Here is a 23,542-nt window from a genome sequence, read left to right on the forward strand (position 1 = left end):
TACACAGTCTCCCTCACACCGTTTTCTATGGTGGCCCCCTCCAACTATAAGGATATTTTTACCTCCCAACCACCATTTTCTACCAATGCCCCCCCTTCTCATAGTCCAATTCCCCCATTTTCTCATCTATTATATCTTACTGATTATTGTCTCCCTAATGTTCTCAATCTCCTGTGAGAGAGAGAGAGAGAGAGAGAGAGAGAGAGTAGGTTGATGTCATTAATAGTGAAGAAAGAACAAGAACAACTAAAGCCTTATGAACTACAGTAATAATAATAATAGATAACTTACACTATGGTTGGTGTACATCTTCAATGCTAAAGAGGCATATAGAGCATTGAGTGTGTGTGTTTTACAGAGGAACACACCACCACTTCCACCACACTTAACAAGCAAGAGGCATATCAGTAGAGGCTGAGTGTGTGTGTTTCATAGAGGAAATACACCACCACCCAGCACCCCCACCACAATTCCCTCACAACACACCAACCTACAGTCCTCCAATTCCCTACCACCCCTCATAACACACCAACCCACAGTCCCTCCATACACCCACTACCACCTCTCATAAATAACATACCAACCTACAGTCCTCCACCCCACTACCACCCCATAAATACACCAACCGGCAGTCCTCCACCCCACCACCCCTCATAACACACCAACCTACAGTCCCTCCACCGCACTACCACCCTCAATACACCAACCTAAGCAGTCCTCCTACACCCACCACACCATAACACACACCAACCTACAGTCCCCCACACCACCACCAATTTTCATAACACAATCAACCTACAGTCCCACCACCACCCTCTATGAACACACCAATTCCACAGTCCCACCCACCACCACCCTTACAACACACCAACCTACAGTCCCTCTACACCCACTGCTACCACCCCTGATAAATACACCAACCTACAGTCCTCCCACCCCCACTACCACCCTCATAACACACCAACCTACAGTCCTCCAATTCTACTACCACCCATAAATACACCACCTAAGAATCCCACCCACCCTCATAACACACCAACCTAAGCAGTCCCTCCATACCTGTACCACACCTTACAACACACCAACCTACAGTCCCCACCCCACTACCACCCTCATACACACCAACCAGCAGTCCTCCGACACCCACCACCACCACAACACACCAACCTACAGTCCCCACACCCACCACCACCCCATAACACACCAACCTACAGTCCCTCCACACCCACTACCACCCTCATAACACACCAACCCACACCCCACCACCACCCTCATAACACACAATTAACCTACAGTCCTCTACACCTACTACCACCCTTACACACCAACCCACAGTCCCCACACCCACCACTTCACCCTCATAAATACACCAACCGGCAGTCCCACCACCTCACTACCACCCTCATAACACACCAACCTAAGCAGTCCTCCACACCCACCAACACCCTCATAATACACCAACCTACAGTCCCCACACCCACTACCACCTCCTCATAAACACACCAACCTACAGTCCCACCCCACCACACACCCCTGATAATACACCAACCTACAGTCCCACTCCCCACTACCACCCCTCATAACACACCAACCCACAGTCCTCCCACACCCACTACCACCCTCATAACATGAATTAACCACAGTCCTCCACACCTACCACCACCCCACACACACCAATCCCAGTCCCACTCCCCACTACCACCCTCACAAATACACCAACCCACAGTCCCCCACACCCACTTCAGCCACCTCATAACACACCAACTTCTGGCAGTCCCACACCCACTACCACCCTCATAACATACCACAACTGCAGCAGTCCCACACCTACTCACCACCTCCCTGAAGAATACACCAACCTACAGTCCCCATAACCTACTACCACCCTCATATTGACACCAATCCCAGTCCCAATTTCTACCACCACCCTCATAATACACCAACCTACAGTCCTCCATAATCTACCACCACCCTCATAAATACACCAACCTACAGTCCCCCACACCTACTACCACCCCACACATACCCAACCTACAGTCCTCCACACCCACACACCTCACAGCCACACCAACCTATAGTCCTCCCACTCCCCACTACCACCTCATAAAATACCCAACTCACAGTCCCACCCCCACTTACCACCCCTCACAACATTAAATTCAACCCACAGTCCTCCACACCCACTACCACCCCTCATAAACACACCAACCCACAGTCCCTCCACACCCACTACCACCCTCACAACACACCAACCCATAGTCCACCCCACTACCATTCTCACAACACACCAACTCCACAGTCTCCACACCCACCACTGGCCTCACAACACACCAACCCATACAGTCCTCCACCCCCACCACTACCCCCTCACAACACACCAACTCATAGTCCTCCACCCCACTACCACTCCTCATAACACACCACCCATAGTCCTCCACCCCACTACTCACTCCCTCATAACACACTAACTCATAGTCCTCCACACCCACTAACAATACTAGCCCCTCATAACACACCACAATTCCATAGTCCTCCACTTCACTACACACCTCACAACATACACCAACTCCACAGTCCTCCACACCCACCACTCACTCCTCACAAATAACACCAATTTACAGTCTTCCACTTACTCACTTCACCCCCTCACAACACACCAACCCAGTCCTCCATACCCACTCACCACTCCCTCATAACACACCAACTCCATAGTCCTCTCCACCCCCCACTACCACCCTCACAACACACTTCAATCCCACAGTCCCTCCACCCCCACTACCACCCTCACAACATTACACCAACCCATAGTCCCACACCCACTACCACCTCACAACACACTAACCCATAGTCCACACCCCACTACCACTCTCACAACACACCACCCACAGTCCTCCACACCCACTAACACCTCACAACACACCAACCCATAGTTCTCCACCCCATCACCACCTCACAACACACCATCCCATAGTCCTCCACTCCCTCACTACCACTCCTCACAACACACCAACTCATGTGTCCTTCTCCCAAGCACCCATCAATACTCCACCCCGCCACACTCCGCCTACGTGATTCTGTTAGGTTTGGGTGTGGGTGGGTGGGTGGGTGTGGGTGGGTGGGTGAGTAGTGGGTGGGAGGAGGGTGAAGAGGGTGCTGTCCCGTGACCGCCTCCTGCCCCTCTGTGTCCCAGTTGGGTGCCAAAGACTGAGTTATGGAGAGTTGGCGAGCACACACACTTTATATCTGTGGTGGCAATAATGGTGGTGGGGTCCTAGTGGCAGGTAGGTGGTGATGGCAGAGTAGGTAGTGGTGATGGCAGTGGTAGTGGTGATGGCAGTAGGTAGTAGTGGTGGCAGGGAGTGGTGATGGCAGGTAGGTAGTGGTGATGTGAGTAGTGGTGGTGATGGCGGTAGGTAGTGGTGATGGCAGGTAGGTAGTGGTGATGTGTGGTGATGTAGGTGGTGATGGCAGGTAGGTAGTGGTGATGGCAGGTAGGTGAGTGGTGATGGCAGGTAGGTAGTGGTGATGGCAGGTAGGTAGTAGTGGTGGTGGCGAGGTGGTAGTGGTGGTGGCAGGTAGGTAGTAGTGGTGGCAGGTAGGTAGTGGTGATGTGAGTAGGTGTAGTGGTGATGGTAGGTGATGGTGATGGCGCAGGTAGGTGGTGATGGCGGTAGGTGGTGGTGATGGCAGGTAGGTAGTGGTGATGGCAGGTAGGTAGTGGTGATGGCGGTGGTGTAGTGGTGGTGGCAGGTGGAGTAGTGGTGGTGTGGCGGGTGGAGTGGGTGTGGCGCGGGTGGGTAGTGGTGTGTGGAGTGGTGGTAGTGGTGGTGGCAGGTGGGTAGTAGTGATGGCAGGTGGGTAGTGGTGATGGCAGGTAGGTAGTGGTGATGGCAGGTAGGTGGTGGTGGTGATGGCAGGTAGGTAGTGGTGATGGCAGGTAGGTAGTGGTGATGTAGTAGGTAGTGGTGATGGCAGTGGGTAGTGGTGATGGCAGGTGGGTAGTAGTGATGGCAGGTGGGTAGTGTGATGGCAGGTGGTAGTAGTGGTGGCGGGTGGGTAGTAGTGGTGGCAGGTAGGTAGTGGTGATGGGGTAGGTAGTGGTGATGGCAGGTAGTGTGAGTGATGGCAGGTGGGTGGTAGTGATGGCAGGTGGGTGGTGAGTGAGTGGCGGGTGGGTGGAGTGGTGGCAGGTAGTGAGTGGTGATGGCAGGTGGGTAGTGGTGATGGCAGGTAGTGTTGGTGATGGCAGAGGTAGTAGTGATGGCAGGTAGGTAGTGGTGGTGGCAGGTGGTGGTGGTGATGGCAGGTAGGTAGTGGTGATGGCAGGTAGGTGTAGTGGTGGCAGGTGAGTGGTGGTGTGATGGCAGGTAGGGTAGTGGTGATGGCAGGTAGGTGGTGGTGATGGCAGGTAGGTAGTGGTGATGGCAGGTAGGTAATGGTGATGCGGGTGGTGGTAGTGATGGCAGGTGGGTGGTAGTGATGGCAGGTGGTGGTAGTGGTGGTGGCAGGTGAGAGGTAGTGGTGGTGGCGAGGTGAGTTGTGGTGATGGGAGGTAGGTGGTAGTGATGGCAGGTAGGTAGTGGTGATGGTGGCGTTAATAGTGGTGGGTGGTGTGGCAGTCATGACGCCCCTCCCACCCAAAGGGCTTCCTGGTACTCGCAATTCCTCGCCCATAGCGGTGAAGGGTGACCCATGGTTTAATCCACACCCACACACTATACTACGGCTTCCTAACGTAGTCACCACCACCTCTCCCTACACCACACCATCTCTTCCCTATACCACACCATCCCTCCTTCTACCACACCATCTCTCCCTACACCACACCATTCCTCCCTACACCACACCATCTCTCCCCACCACACCATTCCTCCTTCTACCACACCATCTCTCCCTCTACCACACACTCAGCCCCTCCCTCCCCATCAGCTTCCTGGAGATGGTCCCTGAGTGCTTCTGGTGTACGGTACCTGCCACTGCTGCCACTACTACTGCGTTGTGAGGTCCTGCCCGTAAGTAACCCCTGCAGGTGTTGTCATCTACGCGTCACACACACACCCACCTACAGCTGAACCAAACATTTCCCCACCCACCTACAGCTGAACCAAACATTTCCCCACCCACCTACAGCTGAACCAAACATTTCCCACACCCACCTACAGCTGAACCAAACATTTCACACACCCACCTACAGCTGAACCAAACATTTCCACACCCACCTACAGCTGAACCAAACATTTCCCACCCACCTACAGCTGAACCAAACATTTCCCACACCCACCTACAGCTGAGCCAAACATTTCCCCACACCCACCTACAGCTGAGCCAAATATTTCCCACACTCACCTACAGCTGAGCCAAACATTTCCACCACCCACCTACAACTGAACCAAACATTTCCCACACCCACCTACAGCTGAGCCAAACATTTCCACACCCACCACAGCTGAACCAAACATTTCCCATACCCACCTACAACTGACAAACATTTCCCACACCCACCTACAGCTGAGCCAAACATTTCCACACCCACCTACAGCTGAACCAAACATTCCCACACCCACCTACAGCTGAACCAAACATTTCCCCACACCCACCTACAACTGAACCAAACATTTTCCCACACCCACCTACAGCCGAGCCAAACGTTTCCCACACACCCACTACAATCAACCACGGGTCACTACTTATAACTCCGAGATAACTACGTGTCCATGTTTACTATTTGGATAATAGAGTAATTGATGCTGTTTTCATTAACCACGTGTTATTCTGGTTAATTTACCCTTTATTTTCTACGTGTTTAGAGAACGTGTCTTGTTAAGTGAACGTATCTAGTTAAGGTAGAGTCCCTCAGTGAACGTATCTAGTTAAGGTAGAGTCCCTCAGTGAACGTATCAAGTTAAGGTTGAGTCTCTCAGTGAACGTATCAAGTTGAGGTCGAGTCCCTCAGTGAACGTATCTAGTTAAGGTCGAGTCCCTCAGTGAACGTATCAAGTTAAGGTTGAGTCTCTCAGTGAACGTATCAAGTTGAGGTCGAGTCCCTCAGTGAACGTATCAAGTTAAGGTTGAGTCCCTCAGTGAACGTATCTAGTTAAGGTCGAGTCCCTCAGTGAACGTATCAAGTTAAGGTCGAGTCCCTCAGTGAACGTATCTAGTTAAGGTCGAGTCCCTCAGTGAACGTATCTAGTTAAGGTCGAGTCCCTGAGTGAACGTATCTACTGTAGTTGAGGTCGAGTCTCCCAGTAAACCAATGACGTCATAACGAAACACTGAGCAAACCAAACCTGAAAGTGTTGACAATTTAGCGAAAAATTGTAGCCAAATGTAGCGATTTCTGTTTTTTTCCTTAGTTTAGCGACTTTATACCGTTCCTATAAGCGGCTTATGCGTTACGAACGCTAAGTATAATTCTGCACATAGTTTTATGATGATTTAGATAGCATTCGTTTACCTAAGACTCCAGCACAGCACCAAGATTCTTAAGTCTCCGGCACATCACTAAGTCTCCGGCACAGTACAGTACAGCACATGGTCCAGGTGTCAGCTCACTAACCCTAAGTATTCAGCTGTCATAAACTCACCTCCGGGGTCTGGACACACCTGTCACCCATCAATGTGGCTTACCTGCAAGAGAGAGAACATAAGTTAGTTAATGAGTTCAATTATTTCACCTGTTGATAATTAATGCTGACCTACTTAAACTAACCCCAGCTTGTCTCGTGTTGATGTACGAGGCACACACACACACACACACACACACACACACACACACACACACACACACACACACACACACACACAGGAATAAATAAATAGCCCCTTTACCCCAAGAGATAAATAGATAGGGGGTAGAAATAACAATAACATCACGACCATTGTTTAAGAAGTTAGCTGGGAAAGTTAAGGTGTGTGTGTGTGACCAGTCAGACAGGTCCTACCACTTACTGACAACGCTACCTGGCAAACTGATCTGTTATACTCACCCTTACGCCCTAACTTAGTTCCCTACACCCTATCCTAGCTCTCTACACCATAACCTCGCTACCTACACCCTACCCTGCCTAACTACACTCCTCCTCCTGGACACACACGCCTCCACCTCAGAACAGGCCAATGGTTCCCTCAGTCTTAAAATCAATTCAAGAATCAATTGTATGGTGGAGGGAGGGAGGGGCGCGTCGCTCACACGAGGCATCTAGTCCCTTCCCCTCCTCGTCCCTCAGTTCCCTCCAATGGCGTCTCCTTGTTGTGAGAAGAGAAGAGATGCATCCCTGTGATTGGCTGGAACGCGTGACGTAATGTATCTAAATGCACCAAAACGCATCAACAACCTAACCTAACCCAACCTACCTTTAACCCATCAACTTACCCGAACCTAAAGCCGAATCAAATTTACTCTAGGTTAGGTTTGGTTAGATTAAGTGAGGTTGGATTAGATTGAGTTAGATTAAGTGAGGTTGGATTAGATTAAGTAAGGTTAGATTAGGTGAGGTTAGGTTAATCATCTTTACTACTCAGGATCTCTCTATAAACGTGACGTCACACACTTCACCCTATCAAGGCCTGAGCGCTCATTAGCCGCACGTGGGCCTGGCTCAAGGGTCTTCCAATCACCTGAAGATTAGCACCCCTTACTTTACCTGAAGATTAGCATGCTTACCTGAAGATTAGCACCCCTTACTTTACCTGAAGATTAGCACCCCTTACTTTACCAGAAGATTCAACATCCTAACGCTATCAGAAGGGTTTAGATTAAGTTAGCGATAAGCTGGTGGTGCTAATCTTCAGGTAATAGCTGGTGGTGCTAATCTTCAAGTAAAATAAGCTGGTGGTGCTAATCTTCAGGTAAAATAAGCTGGTGGTGCTAATCTTCAGGTAGAATAAGCTGGTGCTGCTAATCTTCAAGTAAAATAAGCTGGTGGTGCTAATCTTCAGGTAGAATAAGCTGGTGGTGCTAATCTTCAGGTAGAATAAGCTGGTGGTACTAATCTTCATGTGATCCCTATTATTTATCTTACGTTTGGCAATTATGTGATCTTACGACATTTACAATTACGAGGAAAAATGATAACATACCCAACCAAAACTAACCAAACCCTAACCTAACCATAACATACCCAACCAAAACTAACCAAACCATAACCTAACCTAACCTAACAACCTAACCTAACCTAACCTAACCAAACCCTAACCTAACCATAACATACCCAACCAAAACTAACCAAACCATAACCTAACCATAACATACCCAACCAAAACTAACCAAACCTAACCAATTTAAATACGTGAGGGTAAATTTAGCAGAGTAGTCATGGAAGGCAGGGAGGTATGGTTGACTCAACGGTCGGTAGGGAGACAGGGTGATCTACACACTGTGACAGGGTTCAAACATGGTGGTTGGGTGGACAGGGTAACAGAGGGTGAAACAGGCAGGGAACGAAGGAGGTGGCAGGGAATGAAGGAGGGAGGAATGGGTGGCAGGTAGGAGTGACGGAGGGAGGGAGGAATGGGTGGCAGGGAGGAGTGACGGAGGGAGGGAGGGATGGAGGGATGGGAGGCAGGAGGAGTGACGGAAGGAGGGAATGGGTGGCAGGGAGGTGACGGAGGGAGGGAGGAATGGGTGGCAGGGAGTGACGGAGGGAGGAAGGAATGGGTGGCAGGGGAGGAGGAGAGTGACGGAGGGAGGGAGGGATGGAGGATGGGAGGCAGGGAGGAGTGACGGAAGGAGGGAGGAATGGGTGGCAGGGAGAGTGACGGAGGGAGGGAGGAATGGGTGGCAGGGAGGATGACGGAGGGAGGAGGGAGGATGGCAGGGGAAGAGTGACGGAAGGGGAAGGAGGGAGGATGGGTGGCAGGCAGGTCTTGTGGCACTTGTGATAGTGGGTCTAGTTCATGTTGTGTAGCTCCCCCCATATCGATCTTGCGCGGTCACTGCTCCCCTACCCTCCTTCTCCTTACCCCCACCACCAAACTTTCCCCTCATCACTGTCCTACCACCACCACAGTCACCACCACATTCCTACCTCCAATTCTTCTCCCTAAACTTTGGCCAAAACGTATCGAATCACGATAGAGTCGCAGTGTATTTTTGACGCCATTTTCCCCCCGTAAGATCTCCGAGTTTCGTAGGGTAGGGTAGGAGAATTTATCATAAGAACCCCCCCCCTACCAAATGAGGCAATTAAAATACGTTCGCCAATCACCTTTGAGAATCGGAGGTCCTTAAGTTAACAGCGAGTTTGTCTCTCAAGTGGGCCAGTTAAGTAGGTGCTTACGTCACTCACCGTTTTGGAGAACTTATTATTTATTTTTTACGTGAGAAATAAGAATCCATTTTTTTTAGTATTCAGGGTTAAACTAAAATTATACGAGATATAGTGTGGTTATCTGGATGGAACTTAACCTAACCAAACCAAACTTAATTTGACCTGACCCAACCTAACCCAAGATAACGTAAGGAAGTCCAACCTAACCTAACGAAACCCAACAGAGCCCAGTCCAACCAAGGGGCCTATGGGAAGGGAACGGGCCACCATCTACCTCCCCTCCCAGCATGGCAACAAACCTTCCACGCCGACCACGTTTCCCCTCATTTACTTCCCTCTCTCTACCCCTTCCCCCAATTGACCCTCCCTCCCTCCTCCCCCCCCTCCTTCCCTTGGCTCTTCTCCCCTCTCCGTCCCTCCCTCCCTTCCTTCTCTCCCTCTTCTCCTTGGCCTTCCTCCTCCTGTCCCACCCGTGTTGTACTGCTTCCCTCCCTTATCATATTTACGTCCCTCCTTCCTCTCCCTCCCTCCTCCTCCCTTGGCTCTGGCTCCCTCCTCACTCACCACCCAAAAGGGACCCTCCCTCTCTGGCCGCCATTACCTTTCAGCTTGGGCCTAACTCCTCCTTCCCCCTCTCCCTCCCTCCACGTGGCAACAACTACTGTACTCCTCTTCCTCCTCCGGCAATTCTTTCCGCTCCTTTTGATGTTCTATTCTTCCTTCTCCTTTTCTTCTTGTGTTTCCTTCCTCCCACTCCTTGTATTTCCCCTTCTTTCTTCCTGTTTGCTTCCTCCTCCTCCTCCTCCTACCATTACTGTTCTTCATCGTCTTCCTCCTCCTCCTCCTACCATTACTGTTCTTCATCGTCTTCTTCTTCCTCCTCCTCCTCCTCCTCTTCCGGCTATTTTTATACATCTTCCATTTCCTTTAGCGGTTCCTCCCCTCTTCCTCCTCCTCCTATTGTTATTCAGTGTGTGTGTGTGTGTGTGTGTGTGTGTGTGTGTGTGTGTGTGTGTGTGTGTGTGTGTGTGTGTGTGTGTGTGTGTGTGTGTGTCTGTGTGTGTGTGTGTGTGTGTGTGTGTTACCTTGCGTCCAGATAATTACTAATAATAACTACGCGAGTGTCTTATTTCACTTAAGATATTTCAGAATAACACACAAGTACACACACATTACAGGTACACACAAAAGTCACACACACATTACAGGTACACACACATTACGGGTACACATTAAAGGTACACACACTCATCTGGCAACAATACTAGATGACACTAATTGTAGTAATAATATTAACAATGAAAACTGCAATAACAATAATAAAGAAAATAACAATAACATCACAAACAATAACAAAAACACTCCCCTATACAAACAACCACCAACCACAGCATTAATTACAGTATTTAAACCATTACAGAGTAGCACCAACACCCATAGCATGTCTCTGTAACCACACTGTACTCCATCAACTTCTGTACTTGACAATAATCTACTTTATTCCTCCACTTATAACAACAACTTATACTTGTAAATTATAACTACAAAGTGTGCTACAACACCCACCCCCCACTGCTATGTAATTACTGTGAGCTGCTGCTGTTATGTGGAATCAAGGACGGGTACAGTAGAATCAAGGACGGGTACAGTAGAATCAAGGACGGGTACAGTAGAATCAAGGACGGGTACAGTAGAATCAAGGACGGGTACAGTAGAATCAAGGGCGGGTACAGTAGCATCAAGGACGGGTACAGTAGAATCAAGGACGGGTACAGTAGAATCAAGGACGGGTACAGATACTAATACAAGAACAGTCAGGTGTCCACACATACATACATAAATTTACAGATTACCCAGGAGGGGGCTAGTTTATTGGGCCTATACATCCTGTGCAAGGTGAAGCGCAGAAGCGTTTACAGCGCCCATCTGGGAAGCATGCGTAGTTCATGCTTGCCTTATGACCCATGAGTTAAGGTCAAACGAGGTCACTTAACGTTCTGGGGGTATTTGTACTTGTTTTCGTGTCCTTATACTGTACGTGAAGGAACATTCTTATTTGTACGTGAAGGAAGGAACATTCTTATCTGTACGTGAAGGAAGGAACAAGAAACATTCTTATCTGTACGTGAAGGAAGGAACATTCTTGCGCGAATGAAGGAACGAGGAAGGAACATTCTTACTGTACGTGAAGGAACACACATTCTTATTAACATTCACCATAACTACACATAAAATTGAGCCTCCATCTTCCCCACAATAATTATGTAAAAAACCACTAAAACAACATTCTTATCATCGTCATCATCACCATTAATACTATTATTATTATTATGTTGTTCTCGTCCACATTATCATATTTTTATTAATAAGCTGTGACACGTGAAATAAGCTGTGACGTGTGAAATAAGCTAGAATGTGTGAAATAAGCTGTGACGTGTGAAATAAGCTGAGACGTGTGAAATAAGCTGGGATGTGTGAAATAAGCTGGGGTGAATGAAATAAGCTGAGTGAATCAAATAAGCTTGGGCTGAATCAATTAAGCCGGGGGTGAATCAAAGAAGCTGGAGTAAATGAAATTATCTGGGGTGAATCAAATAAGCGGAGTAGATCAGATAAGCCGGGGGTAAACCAAAATAAGCTGGGATAAGTGTGAAATAAGCTTAAGGTGCAATACAAAATAAACGACCTTGAACTCTTACGAAGCTTAAAAAAAAACTTTATTCATGTTTGCTTGACCTTCAGAAAACTGGAGAGGCACACCACAATCAATATCGGGTTTGGCTATTTATCCACGGAGGAAGGGTAGGGGAGATAGGTGAGGGTGGGGATGGTGGTGGGGGAGATGGGTGGTGGGGGAGATAGGTGAGTGGGGAGATAGGTGAGGTGGGGAGATAGGTGAGTAGGGGAGATAGGTGAGGTAGGGGAGATGGGTGAGGTAGGGGAGATAGGTGAGGTAGGGGAGATAGGTGAGGTGGGGAGATAGGTGAGGTAGGGGAGATAGGTGGTGGGGAGGAAGGTGAGTAGGGAGATAGGTGAGGTAGGGGAGATAGGTGAGGTAGGGGAGATAGGTGAGGTGGGGAGATAGGTGAGGTAGGGAGATAGGTGGTGGGGAGATAGGTGAGGTAGGGGAGATAGGTGGTAGGGGAGATGGGTGAGGTAGGGGAGATAGGTGAGGTAGGGGAGATAGGTGGTGGGGGAATGGGTGAGGTAGGGGCGATGAGTGGTGGGGAGATAGGTGAGGTAGGGGAGATAGGTGGGGAGGGGAGGAGATAGGTGAGGTAGGGGAGATAGGTGGTAGAGGGGAGATAGGTGAGGTAGGGGAGATGGGTGAGGTAGGGGATGGGTGAGGTGGGGAGATAGGTGAGGTAGGGGCGATGGGTGAGGTAGGGGAGATAGGTGGTAGGGGAGATAGGTGAGGTAGGGGAGATAGGTGAGGTGGGGAGATAGGTGGTGGGAGATAGGTGAGGTAGGAGATAGGTGAGGTAGGGGAGATAGGTGAGGTAGGGGAGATAGGTGAGGTAGGGGAGATAGGTGAGGTAGGGGGAGATAGGTGAGGTAGGGAGATAGGTGGGGTGAGGGGAGATAGGTGAGGTAGGGAGATAGGTGAGGTAGGGAGATGGGTGAGGTGGGGAGATGGGTGAGGTAGGGGAGATAGGTGGTGAGGGAGATAGGTGAGGTAGGGGAGATAGGTGAGGTGGGGAGATGGGTGAGGTAGGGGAGATAGGTGAGGTGGGGGAGATAGGTGAGGTAGGGGAGATAGGTGGTGGGGAATAGGTGAGGTAGGGAGATAGGTGAGGTAGGGGAGATAGGTGAGGTAGGAGATAGGTGAGGTAGGGAGATAGGTGAGGTAGGGGAGATAGGTGAGGGTAGGGGAGATGGGTGAGGTGGGGAGATAGGTGAGGTAGGGGAGATGGGTGAGGTAGGGGAGATGGGTGAGGTAGGGGAGATAGGTGAGGGAGGGGAGATAGGTGAGGTGGGGAGATAGGTGGTGGGGAGATAGGTGAGGTGGGGGAATGGGTGAGGTAGGGGAGATGGGTGAGGTAGGGGAGATAGGTGAGGTAGGGGAGATAGGTGAGGTAGGGGCGATAGGTGAGGTAGGGAGATAGGTGAGGTAGGGGAGATAGGTGAGGTAGGGGAGATAGGTGAGGTGGGGGGAGATGGTGAGTGGGGAGATAGGTGAGGTAGGGGAGATGGGTGAGGTAGGGGAGATAGGTGAGGTAGGGGGCGGAGATAGGTGAGGTAGGGGAGATAGGTGGTGGGGAGATAGGTGAGGTAGGGGAGATGGGGAGGTAGGGGAGATGGGTGAGGTAGGGGAGATGGGTGAGGTAGGGGAGATAGGGTGAGGTAGGGGAGATAGGTGAGGTAGGGGAGATAGGTGGGAGTAGGGGAGATGGGTGAGGGTAGGGGAGATAGGTGAGGTAGGGGAGATAGGTGAGGTGGGGAGATAGGTGAGGTAGGGGAGATAGGTGAGGTGGGGAGATGGGTGAGGTAGGGGGAGATGGGTGAGGTAGGGGAATGGGTGAGGTAGGGGAGGGTGGGAGGATAAGGAGGTAGGGAAGATAGGATAAGGCAGATAGAAAGGGGATAGGATAGGGGTAGGGGAGGAGGTAGGCAGAGGTGTTGGACGAAGGTAACCTGAAGCAAACATCACATAAGGGGGCGGGGTGTGTACATCCCCCCCCGGCCTGAGTAGAACTGGGCGGGAGGGAGGGGGGGAGGGGGTAAAGATTAGACACCGTAGGTTGTTTCACCTTATGAGTAATGACCCTAATGCTAACACAACCTACTATCTAACCTAGCGTAGCGTAACCTAACCTAACCTATCCTAGCGTAGCGTAACCTAACCTAACCTATCCTAGCGTAGCGTAACCTAACCTATCCTAGCGTAACCTAACCTAACCTATCCTAGCGTAATCTAACCTAACCTATCCTAGCGTAACCTAACCTATCCTAGCGTAACCTAACCTAACCTATCCTAGCGTAATCTAACCTAACCTATCCTAGCGTAACATAACATAATCTAGCTCAACCTAACCTAATCTAACCTTACCTAACCTAATCTAACCTTACCGAACCTAACGCTAACCTAACCTAACCACCCATACGCCACAATAGAGGTCAAACGTGTCTAGAGGGGCGTAAACAAGGTTATAATACAGTACACATACTTTTTAACCCCGTATTACATAGTGGCGAGCAGTGTTACGTTATCATCAAATAATTGACATACCCGATTCTCGAAAACAAATAGCGTACATTAGTGTTATTATTACGTACATATATACATACATAAATACTGTACACATACCCTGTACATATATACTTACTTACATATGCATACATACTCATAGTCAATACATTATAGCCACTTAAATAGTCGCCTCACCTGAAGAATTTACACAACCCAATTTACTTGACTTGATTAGTAAATACCTTACCTAACCTAACCTAACCCAACCTAACCTAACCTAACCCAACCTAACCCGAACCCAACCTTAACCTAACCCGACCCAACCTTAACCTAACCCGACCCAACCTTAACCTAACCCGACCCAACCTTACCCAACTTAACCTAACCCCTCCCAGGTAGCGCTAGGGTGTTTAATCATCAGGTGAAATAAACTGATGTATCGATAAACTCCTCAGGTGGTGTAAAATATTCCTTTAAAACATAATAAAACACCAAGAATGATTTAAAGCGACGCCTCTTAAAACACCCACTTAGGTACTTTATACAGAGGCGCCTCAAACACACACACTGATTTAGGCAACATGACCAATGCTTAATATTTCGAGTACACCTGAAATTAAGAGAAAATGCCTGAGCTTAACTTTACCTGACCTAAGCTTATCTAACCTTAACTAAGATCACTTACCTAGATATACCTGACCTAAGCTTATCTAACCTTACTTTACCCGACCTAAGCTTACTTCATCTGATCTAATCTCACGGTAGCAACTCCCAAGCTGCCTTACGCAAATCTAATTTTAACTGGGCTAATCAAAACCTCCCTCCTTCCTCCCTCCCTCCCCCCCTTCCCTCCACCTCATTCTATGGCCCCTCCCTCCACTAACTTCTCACCACTGTAATTCCTTCCCCTCCTCCCTTCCCTCCCTCACAAGGAAAGTTCCCTCCACCATGCCCTTCCCCTTACAAGGTGCTATCCATACGCCCGCCCTCCCTCTAGCCAAATGCCCTCCATACTCCATCCCTATTACGGGGGAGAGAGAGAGAGAGAGACCTACTAGTATTCTACACAATTACCGACAACATTGTATATTCTCTCTCTTCTTCTTCACCATTATCAACACTCACTATCCCCATATGAAGATATCTCTACCATCTTACACCATAACTAACACCATTACTATGCACCAACTTTAACTCGCTTCACTATCCCTTCATCACTAAGTGCATATAGTCACCATTTCTCACGCAAACACCATTATCACCACTACACACTCAAACTAACACAATTACCGCCACTCTTCAAATTTACACCATTAACTTCACTCTCCTCAAACTAACACCATTATCTTCACTCTCCTCAAAATTTACACCATTAACTTCACTCCATTAAACAAAACACCACTATTATCTTCACAAGTTAACAAAACACCATTATCATCATCCCGACCAAAGCACCACCATTAACTTCACTATCTTCACACAACACTGTGCACCATAACCACTGCTGTGTGTGTGTGTGTCAATAGTCTGGTATTATAGTCGTGCTTAAGATGGTTTGGTAATGAGTGATGATGGTGTGGTAGTGGTGTGGCGGTGTGGCAGTGGTGGTAGGGATGTGGCGGTGGTGGTATGGGTGTGGCGGTGGTGGTATGGATGTGGCGGTGGTGTTGGTGTGGCGGTGGTGGTGATGTGGTGGTGTTGGTGTGGCGGTGGTTTGTGGTGGTGGTGTGGGGCGTGGTATTATTAGTGGTGGTGTGGGCGTGGTGTGGTGGTGGTGTGGGCGTGATGTTGGTGGTGGTGGTGTGGGCGGTGTGGTGGTGGTGTGGGCGTGGTATTATTTGTGTGGTGGTGGTGTGGGCGTGATATTATTTGTGGTGGTGGTGGTGTGGGCGTGGTATTATTTAAGAACATAAGAACATAAGAAAGTGGGATACTGCAGGAGGCCGACTGGTGATCCCTTTCACACCCATCCCAGCACTTCCATGTGCCTATCCAACTTCGTCTTGTCCCAGCGTCCCCGATCCTATAGAACTCGTAGTCTATTCCACATATCCACAACTCTATTTCCAAACCAGCTTGCCTGTGGTAGTGTGTGGTGGTGTGGGCGTGATAGTATGTGGTGGTGGTGTGGGCGTGGTATTATTTGTGTGGTGGTGGTGTGGGCGTTATTATTTGTGTGGTGGTGGTGTGGGCGTGATGTATTTGTGTGTGGTGGTGTGGGCGTGATTATTTGTGTGGTGGTGGTGTGGGGGTATTATTGTGGTGGTGGGTGGTGGTGGGCGTGGTATTATTGTGGTGGTGGTGTGGGCGTGATATTAAAGCGTGGTGGTGGTGTGGGCGTGGTAGGCGTGGTGGTTAGGCGTGGTATTATTTGGTGGTGGTGGTGTGGGCGTGGTGGTGTGGTGGTGGGTGCGTGGTTTGGTGTGGGCGTGGTGCGTGGTGGTGGTGTGGGCGTGGGCGGGTATTATGGTGGTGGTGGTGTGGGCGTGGGCGTGGTATTAGTGGTGTGGGCGGGCGTGGGCGTGATATTATTTGTGGTGGTGGTGTGGGCGGTATTATTTGTATGGTGGTGGTGTGGGCGTGGTATTATTTGTATGGTGGTGGTGTGGGCGTGGTATTATTTGTGTGGTGGTGGTGTGGGCGTGGTATTATTAATGTTTTTGGTGATGTGGGCGGTAGTATTAATGTTCTTGGTGGTGTGGGCGTGGTATTATTAGTGTTTTTGGTGTGGGCGTGGTAGTATTAATGTTCTTGGGTGGTATTATTAGTGTTTTTGGTGGTGTGGGCGTGGTAGTATTAATGTTCTTGGTGGTGTGGGCGTGGTATTATTAGTGTTTTTTGGTGTGGGCGTGGTATTATTAATGTTCTTGGTGGTGTGGGCGTGGTATTATTAGTGTTTTTGGTGGTGTGGGCGTGGTAGTATTAATGTTCTTGGTGGTGTGGGCGTGGTAGTATTAATGTTCTTGGTGGTGTGGGCGTGGTATTATTTTTGTGGTGCTGTGGGCGTGAGGGTTGGATATCTAACTAACCTGTGAAGAGACGTATGTAAGTGGTAGTAATGATGGTGGTAGACTAACCTGTATGGGGCGTGGCTGCTGGTGGTAGTAGTGGTGGTAGTTGGCGGCGTGTACAGTACCCACGTGGTGAGGCACACACGTACACTGACTACATTATCACCCACTGTGGCTACCATTATTGTTCCGTCACTAGTGTACGGGGGTGGTGGCATAGGCCTGGCCGGGGGTGGGAGGATAGGGGGGGTGGTGGGGGGCGGCTGACTCAGATGGTAAGAAGGTGGGCCTGCGTAGCTCTTGCCACCGCCCGCCGCCATGGCCCACCACCGCAGCCATCGTCAAATACGTAGGCCTAGTGGTGCACTGCTTGCCACTACTCTTCCTTATCGCAAGTTCTGGCCTTCCCCTCCGGCGTGCGAGAGGTGCGTCAGTGGGTAGAAACGTGCAGTGGTTCATGTGGCGGTGGGTGGGAGAGTGCGAGAGTTAGGGCCAAGACACAAGGCCTCCCTCCCCTGCCCACCAACACTTCCGCCCCTCGCACACAACATGGTGGTGGTGGCCACGATTTTGGGAGGGCGCGCGACCCCCCTCCACCTCACAGTGACTCCGCATTGCACAACCACCGGGTTCAATTTGCCTCTTGCAACACTCCCCTTGCACACCCACTGTTATCCCGCGTAGGAAACACCACATGACGTACATCCCGGGCGAGGTGTAGCGCAGTAGAGGAGCGGAGTGGCCGCCGCACCACCCTTCTGCCACAGTGTCTCACACCACACTAGCCCAGCGCGTCGTAGTACACTGCTTACCCACCCCTCCCGCGCTCCTCCTCCACTTCCCCCCCCCCTCCTAGTCCCTCTCTCCCTCCCTCTGCCACCACTACCTCACCCTCCCGCTCCCTCCCTCACCCTCCCAACCCCCGCTCATTGGTGATTCCTCTCTCGTAGGGATTTTCTTGCCTCACATATCTCTGCTTTCTCCACCAGGCTGGACGCAGCTCTCCTCCTCCCTCACCCGCCAGCCTTGCCGCTACCCCTTACCCTGCCTCCCCCACTCCTGGCCCTCTCACACATACCTGGGACCTCTCACACACACTTAGGACCCCTCTCACACACACCTGGGGCCTCTCTCTCTCCCCCCCCCCCCCCCCCCCCCCCCTCCCCCCTCTCCTCCTCTCTCTCTCTCTCACACACACACACACACATACCTGGGACCCCTCTCAACACACATACCTAAAACCCCTCTCACACACACATACCTGGGACCCTCTCACACACACATACCTGGGACCCCCTCTCACACACATACCTGGGACCCCTCTCACACACACATACCTGGGACCCTCTCCACACACACACATACCTGGGACCCCTCTCACACACATACCTGGGACCCCTCTCACACACATACCTGGGACCCCTCTCACACACACATACCTGGGACCCCTCTCACACACACATACCTGGGACCCCCTCTCACACACACATACCTGGGACCCCTCTCACACACACATACCTGGGACCCCTCTCTCACTCTTCTCCGGCCCTCTCACTCCCCAGATGATACCAAATGTTATATAATAATTCCTTGAGATAAATGTACAGTATATATCAGGTGCCACTAAGAGAGCTCAGCCGTGTTAATAGTGTTCTTATTGTCTAACCTAACCTAACCTAACCTAACCTAACCCAACCCAACCCCAATCCGGGAAGCGTTGGGAGGATTAAACTTAAAAGCGAAATAATTTGAGGGTGGGTTAATCTTCAGGTAATCCTTTGAAAATTAACCTAGAAAGGCTTTAATCCACCAACTGAGTAGAGAGAGAGAGGTCTAAAGTTCAGGTAATTCACAGGGTAAACATTCAGGTAAGCAAATCCCTCACTAACACCTTACACCACACGTTTACTCACCTCACACTCCCGCCCTTACTGACCAGACTCATAAGGTTTTGTCTACGTGAGCCAAACATTACAGACCAACTAACACTACAATGATCTGTAATAGTTTCTTCCTTGTTAGTGGTGGGTTAATAAATTGGTATAAAGTTCAAGTTAATACGGGAGATATGATGTACGCCAGACACTGTTGATTGCTCGACCTGGCGCTGTTTCTATGACCACTTGGTTCCGGTGTAGCAGTACCCATGATGGCAATATTGCGAGGTGCAGGGGATTCGCTCGCCGGGCGCTGATGACTGCTCGTGGTGGCGCTCGCTGTTCGCTGGTGTTAGGACTCTCTCTCTCTCTCTCTCTCTCACACACACACACACACACACACACACACACCCCTCTACCACCACAGCTCCACGCCACACCACCACCCAGCCAACAGGAACTATCACCACTTCCAAGAACTCCTCCCGCTCGACCTCTTCCCCCCTGGTTCTCATGACTTGTTTCCCTGTGTGATGATAAAGGTGATGAGACACGATCATTCTACCAGGTGTCTTAGCATTTCCCTATACCCTACTGGATGATAGGATGGGCGGACGGCAGGATGGTAGGACGGTAGAATGGGCGGACGGCAGGACGGGATGACGGCAGGATGGGAAGACGGTATGATTGCATGACGGACGGCAGGATGGGAAGACGGTATGATTGCATGACGGACGGCAGGATGGGAAGACGGTATGATTGCATGACGGACGGCAGGATGGGAAGACGGTATGATTGCATGACGGACGGCAGGATGGGAAGACGGTAGGATTGCATGACAGGCGGAAGGTTACCATAACGGCAGGATACAAATACATGATACTGGGTGTTGTTGTTCCCGGCCCGTCCGTGACATTTTTCGCGTCACTTCCAAAGGTCATACACGACCAGTGACCCGCCCGCTCACTTAGCATTATTAAACAGTGCCAGATTTCCTACTTATTAAACAGTGCCAGATTTTCTATGGGTGCTTATTTCTTATTGACTAAACTTAGCCAGATTTCTTATAGTTCCCTCATGACCAGAATTCCAGCAGTCTCCAGGGCCCGGCATTCTTTCACCGAAATTCCATGACTTTCAGAGGTCTGGAATTCCCACTCATGAATTCACACGATTTTCCATGACCAGTTGTAGCAGCAGTTCATGACCTCCATCACACATCACTTATGGAGGATTTCATGACGCCAGCGACCATTAAAGTAGGATTTCATGATTTCAGAAACCATTAAAGTAGGATTTTATGACGTCAGAAACCATTAAAAGAGGATTTTATGACGTCAGAAACCATTAAAGTAGGATTTCATGGCGTCAGACACTTTTAAGTAAGATTTCATGATAAATAAGTAGGATTTCATGAACTTTCAAGGATGTGGAATTCTCATCATGTATTTCCGTGACTCCAGATGTGCGTCAGGCCTTGATTAAATGGGAGACGGTGTGTGTGGGGGGGCTGTCACTTAGAGGCCTTCCTGACACATCCCCCTCGGTCACTGGGGGGCTGTCACTTAGAGAGGCCTTCCTGACACATCCCCTCGGTCACATCTCTCTCCACAAGCCACACCTCCTTACTCAGCCACACCTCCTTTACGTCTATTACCCTACCAGCTGTGAACCCCCCCTCCGCATGGTTCACCTACACCTCCCAACACCCTGCATGGTTCACCTACACCTCACCAACACCCTGCATGGTTCACCTACACCTCACCAACACCTGCATGGTTCACCCACACCTCACCAACACCCTGCATGGTTCACCTACACCTCACCTACACCCTGCATGGTTCACCTACACCTCACCTACACCCTGCATGGTTCACCCACACCTCACCAACACCCTGCATGGTTCACCCACACCTCACCAACACCCTGCATGGTTCACCTACACCTCACCAACACCCTGCATGGTTCACCCACACCTCACCAACACCCTGCATGGTTCACCCACACCTCACCTACACCTGCATGGTTCACCCACACCTCACCAACACCCTGCATGGTTCACCTACACCTCACCCACACCCTGCATGGTTCACCTACACCTCACCAACACCCTGCATGGTTCACCCACACCTCACCTACACCCTGCATGGTTCACTACACCTCACCAACACCCTGCATGGTTCACCTACACCTCACCTACACCTGCATGGTTCACCCACACCTCACCAACACCCTGCATGGTTCACCCACACCTCACCTACACCCTGCATGGTTCACCTACACCTCACCTACACCCTGCATGGTTCACCACACCTCACCAACACCCTGCATGGTTCACCTACACCTCACCAACACCCTGCATGGTTCACCTACACCTCACCTACACCCTGCATGGTTCACCTACATCAGGACACAGGTGGCGCTCAACCCTTCCTATCTGTGTTCTAATCAGGGGTGCAAGATATGCTCTCTAGGTTAAAGGAGTCCCCCGTTAAAATAGTCCCCAGTCGCCCCCACCTGACCTATTACAACTGGGGCCTATTATAACTGGGGCCTATTACGACTGGGGTCTATTACGACTGGGGTCTATTACGACTGGGGTCTATTATAACTAGGGCCTATTACAACTAGGACCTATTACAACTAGGACCTATTACAACTAGGACCTATTACAACTAGGACCTATTACAACTAGGACCTATTACAACATGGGCCTATTACAACTAGGACCTATTACAACATGGGCCTATTACAACATGGGCCTATTACAACTAGGACCTATTACAACATGGGCCTATTACAACTAGGACCTATTACAACATGGGCCTATTACAACTAGGACCTATTACAACATGGGCCTATTACAACATGGGCCTATTACAACATGGGCCTATTACAACTAAGACCTATTACAACTGGGATGCAGATAGACAATTAGAATGTTCACTAAAGATCAATGAACAACTATTAACGAGAACATGGGGATTGATACATACATACATACATACATACATACATACATACATACATACATACATACATACATACATACATACATACATACATACATACTGTACACACATTCATGAGGATCGAACCAGTGAGGACAGCTACCCCGTTATGCGCAGTTCCCTCCCAACGGATAACAGATGATGAGCAACGGGTGACAGCTATCTCTCGTTCCAACGGAGTCTCATACCGTTGCCACTTACATACATACACACAAATATACATATACATACAAACATATACAGAAACAATCATACATACATACACGGGCAGAAGCAGGCAAGCAGGTGGGATGCAGCGGGCGGGCGGGAGGGCGGGAAGGAAGGAGGGAGGGAGGGAGGGAGGGAGGAAGGCGGGAGGGAGGAAGGCGGAGGGAGGGAGGCGGGAGGAGGGAGGGAGGGAGGGAGGGACACCGACGCGTGGCGTGTGGGGAGGAACCGTTCAATACAGGAGGAGGGTGAGTGAGTGTGTGAGAAAGAGTGAGAGAGAGCAGTGTATGTATGTGTGTGTGTGTGTGTGTGTTACGCTACGCTACTACGCCGCTGCTCCACTCTACACTCTCATTCACGATCCCACCACCACCACCACACGGGATGCACACTCTTATGTTGTGCTTCAAACGCCCTTACTACTACTACCACCATCACCACAACTAAGGAGGCTCCCCCACCACACACATACACAGTGAATGTACTACCAACCCGCCCACACCACTACTACCACAATTAGCATGCCTACTGCACCACCTGCTCGGGCCACATCACCGCGTAAAGGCCGGTGGCGCTAACATTACCACCACCATCTGCACGGCCACACCACCACCATCTGTACGGCCACACCACCACCATCTGTACGGCCACCACCACCATCTGTACGGCCACACCACCACCATCTGTACAGCCACACCACCACCATCTGTACGGCCACACCACCACCACCATCTGTACGGCCATACACCACCCATCTGTACGGCCCACACACCACCACCATCTGCACGGCCACACCACCACCATCTGTACGGCCACACCACCACCATCTGTACGGCCACACCACCACCATCTGCACGGCCACACGCTGCCACTACTACCATCATCTGTACGGCCACACCACCACCATCTGTACGGCCACACCACCACCATCTGTACGTACTCACTGTGTTGTACGCCCGCATCACCCCTCTCCAAC

General features: G+C 50.3%; 1 protein-coding gene across 3 annotated transcripts in view; it reads right to left on the reverse strand.

Annotated features, from left to right (window-relative positions):
* Positions 1 to 23,542, reverse strand: part of LOC121869614 (serine/threonine-protein phosphatase 4 regulatory subunit 1-like) — a 196,078-nt gene that overhangs the window by 70,095 nt on the left and 102,441 nt on the right. The window contains exon 1 of one of the 3 annotated variants that reach the window (XM_042371094.1): positions 17,538 to 18,244. The exons of the other annotated variants lie outside the window; for them this stretch is intronic. The gene's annotated coding sequence lies outside the window, so the exon portion shown is untranslated. Of the gene's footprint in view, positions 1 to 17,537; positions 18,245 to 23,542 lie in introns of those variants that run through there. 3 annotated transcript variants of the gene reach the window in all.

The sequence above is a fragment of the Homarus americanus genome, unplaced genomic scaffold, assembly GCF_018991925.1.
Source record: "Homarus americanus isolate GMGI-L3 unplaced genomic scaffold, GMGI_Hamer_2.0 scaffold23578, whole genome shotgun sequence".
NCBI lineage: Eukaryota > Metazoa > Arthropoda > Malacostraca > Decapoda > Nephropidae > Homarus > Homarus americanus.